Source organism: Hyperolius riggenbachi, chromosome 12, assembly GCF_040937935.1.
Source record: "Hyperolius riggenbachi isolate aHypRig1 chromosome 12, aHypRig1.pri, whole genome shotgun sequence".
Classification (NCBI taxonomy): Eukaryota; Metazoa; Chordata; class Amphibia; order Anura; family Hyperoliidae; genus Hyperolius; species Hyperolius riggenbachi.
This window is the reverse complement of record NC_090657.1, coordinates 14,432,279-14,437,480: the sequence shown is the minus strand read 5'-3', so window position 1 is coordinate 14,437,480 and position 5,202 is coordinate 14,432,279.

Below are 5,202 nucleotides of genomic sequence, written 5' to 3'. Positions count from 1 at the left end.
ACCCACTCAAAACAGAAGACAGGTATAAGGAAATGCGACAGGCCAAGGGAGGGTAGTAGACGGTATCCCAGCTGCTGTACAGAAACACCGTTACCGGTAAGACTAACAGGTGCTTTCTCATGTCCATCAGCTGGGATACCCTCTGAGTGATAAACAAGTAAATACCCACCTAGGGAGGGACTACCGCCTGTAGCACCTTTCTGCCAAACGACTGATCCTGTTGCGATAATACATCCACTCTGTAGTGTTTGATAAAAGTGGAAGGACTTGCCCAGGTAGCCGCTATCTGTTGAATCGAGGCACCAGCTCTCTCTGCCCAAAATATTGACAAGGACCGTGTAGAATGAGCCTTGATGCTTGATGGTGGAGTGGAGTCTGAGACCTTATACGCTAGTGAAATACTCTCACAAATCCATCTCGCTATAGTCTGTCTAGATGCCTGCTGACCCTTGTTTTTCTGCCAAAAAAGAACAAATAAATGAGAGGACTTCCTGAATTCTCTTGTCCTCGCTAAATATGCAAGGATTGCTCTCCTAACATCTAAGCAATGAAATTCAGCCTCTTTCGCACAGGAAGGATTGTTGCAAAAAAAAGGTAAGACAATATTCTGGGTACGATGAAAATCAGAAGACACTTTAGGTAAATAGTTGGGATTCAGACGTAAAACAACTTTGTCTGGTAAAATAGTAAGAAAAGGATCTTTAATCGAGAGAGCTTGAAGATCCCCTAAGCGTCTGGCCAACGTAATCGCCACCAAGAAGGCGACTTTCAAGGTAAGAAATTTAAGTTCAATTTCTTCAATGGGTTCAAAGGGGGCTTTAGTTAAAACATTCAAAACTAGAGATAAGTCCAATTGCAGCAAAACCTTTTGTCTCACCGGGGTGGATTTCTGGACTGCACGAAAAAAATCCTTTAACAACCTTTCCTGTGCCAAAGGTCTGTCCAGTAATATTGACAAGGCCGAACACTGAAGCCTTAAGGTGTTTAAAGCCGACCCTTTTTCTAGGCCTTGTGGAAGCAACCTGAGAGGACGAAAGGCATAACCTAGGTTGAATGTCCAAGGGATCGATAGGGCATCTAACCCTAGAGAACTCGGACAATCGTGGATCGAGAGGAATTGCGGAAGTTTTGGGGAGGTGAAGAGGTCCATCTCTGGCTTCCCTAACTTTTCTGTGATCTAGAGAAAAATCTCTGGATTCAATTCCCATTCTGCATGATCCACTTCGTGGCGGCTTAAATAGTCCGCCTTCAGGTTCAAAACTCCCTTGACATGGACCGCTTCCAATGACAGGAGATTTTCTTCTGCCCAAAGCAGAATTTCCACCGTCAGTTGAGCCAAAACCGTCGATCTAGTTCCCCCTTGTTTGTTAATATACGCTATTACTGACACATTGTCTGAAAAAATGAGGACATGTCTGGATAAGATCATGTTTTGGAAGGCTAGAATCGCCTCCTTTACTGCCCGAAGTTCTCTGAAATTGGAGGATTTCCTGGCTATTGGTCTGGACCATCTCCTTTGAGCATGATGTCCCATTGCTGTGGCCCCCCAGCCCCAGGCATCTGTATGAATCCTTACTGGATCTGATTGTTTCCAGATCCTACCTTGTGTTAAATGAATGGGCTGCAACCACCAGTGAAGACTTTGCTTTACATACGCTGGAACCTATACTGACTGCTCCAACGTTAGCTGCGTCTTGTCCCACGTCTTTAACAGCCAATTTTGAATAGATCGACTGTGAGACTGGGCCCAAGGTACTGCTGGAATGGAGGCGGTCAACAGACCCAACACCTTCATGATCTGTCTGGTTGACATCTCTTGAAGCAATAAAAGTTCTCTTATTGCCTCTTGCAATTTTTCTATCTTCCCTGTAGTGAGACAAATTCTTTCCCCCACTGAGTCTATCACATAACCTAGAAATACAATGGACTGGGTTGGATTTAGATTCGATTTCTGGTAATTCAGCATCCACTCCAAGCGAGATAGAATCTGGATCACCAGATCCCTGTGCATCCTGACCTTCTCCTCTGAATTGGCAAAGATAAGAAGGTCGTCTAAGTAAGGGACAATTATTATCCCCTGCTGTCTTATCACCTTCATGACTTCTGATAACACCTTCGTGAATATTCGGGGGGCCGAGGCAATTCCGAACAGTAGGGCCTGGAATTGAAAATGGTAGATCTGGCTCCCTATCCGAACCGCAAATCTCAGGAACTTTTGGTGGGACTCTGCAATCGGAATGTGTAGATAAGCGTCCTGTAGGTCTATCGACACAAAGAATTCCCTTCCTTGTAGAAGAGACCTTACCGAATATATGTTTTCCATCATGAACTTTTTGTATATGTTACGGCCAGAACCCGAAGTTTGGCCACTTCTAGTTCTGGCATGCCACTTCTAGTTCTGGCCGGCCAATGCGCGAAGTGGCCGCTGCGCTGCGGCCAATGTTAGAAATGGATTGATTCCTCTGAGGTTAATGTATCTTCTGGCCGCAGCGCAGCGGCCAAACGTATAACAACTTCGTTAATTTAATGCAATTCAGCCGGCGGCAATGTAACAATTCAAGCCGCCGGCTTTTTCTCTGCCTCTCTCTCCTCCTTCCCCCCGCCTCTCTCGCTCTTCTATGGGCAGCCGGCGGGGACACGCGTGTCCCCCCTCCGGAGTCGTTCGTCGCGGCAGGGTTATCCTGCCGTTCTTGCAGAGCGGGTGCTGGCAGAAGGAATGTCTGCAGCCTCCCCGCTCTGCTGCCCTGGCGCCACGAACGACTCTCGGGGATACGCATGTCCCCGCCGGCTGCCCATAAGAGGAGAGAGAGAGGCAGAAAAAAAAAAAGCCGGCGGCTTGAATTGTTACATTGCCGCCGGCTGAATTGCAATAAATTAACGAAGTTGTTATACGTTTGGCCGCTGCACTGCGGCCAGAAGATACATTAACCTCAGAGGACTCAATCCATTTCTAACATTGGCCGCAGCGCAGTGGCCACTTCGCGCATTGGCCGGCCAGAACCCGAGGTTACCGGCCAGAACTAGAAGTGGCCAAACTTCGGGTTCTGGCCGTAACATATACAAGCAACGGATTCAGGGACTTTAGATTCAGTATAAACCTGAATTCTCCATTTGCTTTGGATACTAGAAACACATGAGAGTAATATCCTTTTAGTTCCTGCAGTCGAGGAACCGAGACAATTACTCTCTTTGCAATTAATTTCTCTATTTCTTCTATCAGACCTCTGGCTTTGGCCTAATCCTGAGGAAGCTTGTTTATGAACACCCTGGGAGGAGGTTGAACAGAAAATTGAGGACGACATCCCTCCTTTATAAGGCCCCGTTCACACTTGCGTTTTGCCATGCAAACGGACCGGATACTGATTGGATCAGGACCTGATCCGATCCGGATCCGATCCAGATCCGGTCCGTTTGTATCAGGCATGCATCAGGCTGCCATCCGGATCCGTGGGCAAAATATAGCGAAATTTTAAGAAAGAAATGTTGGGGTCAGCAGAAGGTGCACCTGTAGAATCAGGTTCCTCCGCTGTAGGCCTCACTTCCACCTCCGACATTCTGCCAAACAGCTCCAGCACGTCTGTCACTGCTGCTCCACTCCAGATATGCTGGGCCCATGTGTCCCCATCCGAAATGGCCGCTTGCATACGCATAGGAAGTGGGGTAGAACATCAGATTTTTGTAGGCAGTGTGTTCTGTGCCTTCCGTTCCCCATTGGTTTCTGTGTTCCTGATGGTGCTGTCAGGCTCAGGTCCGGCTCTGGTCCGGGTGCGTGGGCCAGAGATCCGGACCCAAAAAATAGCGCATGTTGGAAAAGAGTCCGGATCCGATCCAGCTCCGGTACGTACGGAACGGACGCGTGTGAACGTCCGCATAGACTTTACATTGCTATACGGAACGTACGTTCCGTTTGTACTGTTTGCGGTCCGGATCAGATCCGGAAAATCCGGATAGCGAACGCTAATGTGAACCGGGCCTTATTTTCAAAATAAACGGATCTGGCTCGATTGCTTCCCATTCTGACTGAAAATAATGTAGCCTTCCTCCCACGGGCTAGAAGTCATTTGTTGTCTTTGGGGGATTCGGTTTTGCAAGTGCAAAACCCCCCCTGCCTTTACCCCCAGGAAAGGACCATTTCCTTTGCTGTGGCTGATTTTTTGACTGTTCCACTATTGGTTTTTTGAAAAGACCCTGAGGTCTGTTTTTAAAACTTTTTCGTCTAGTTGGAAATTGTTTACCTTTCTCTGCGGATCTAGAAAGGTCTAATCTAATTCTTTCCCAAATGAAAGCTCCCCTGAGAAAGGTATGGCACATAACTTGTTTTTGGAAGTTAGATCACCCTCCCAAGTTTTGAGCCATAAGGCTCTTCTGGCTGCGTTGATAAGGGCCGTAGTTCGTGCTGAAATACGAACTATTTCCAAGAACGCGTCCGCCAAAAAAGCTACCGATTTAAGGACTACTGGCAGAGACTTAACAATCATTTAAGTCTGAACCAGATTTAATGTGGGTTAGTAAATTATCCATCCATACCCTTAAATTGCGGGATATACATGTAGCCGAGACTCCTGGTAAAAAGGCGAAAGACGCCGATTCCCAAGCCTTTTTGAGTAACAGATCTATCTTTTTGTCCATGGCGTCCCTTCAGGACACCCACATCCTCAAAGGATAGATCCGAACCTTTGGAGTATTTGGATAAGGCTGCATCCAACTTTGGACACTTAATGAATTGATTAATATCAGACTCAGAAAAGGGAAACTTCCTTTTTGCTGCCTTAGAAATAAAAAGTTTCCTCTCCGGCTCCTTCCACTGTGATCCAATAATTTCCTTAATTGACTGATGGAAGGAAAAAACCCGACCTGACTGTTGGGCAAGACTAGAGTAAACTAGATCCTGAGCTGATAACTCTTTTGGTGTCTCAGGAATCTGCTAAGTGGCGTAGACCGCCTTCAATAATTCATTGACATCGTCTGTATTACACAAAAATCTAGACGCCCTTTTCATATCATCCTCTGAGTCCTCCCCTGAGTAAACATTTTCCCCCTTTTCTATATCAGAAACATATTCCCTGCCCTTGAACTCTTCCACCTCCTCCCCCAGTAGCCCAGGTACTAACGGAAAAGACATTGGCGGAAGGTCAGGAGCAGGCGCAACCGGAGCAGGAGGGATTGTCGGAATGGGAGCGGGAGGAGCCGCCTCTGTTGCAG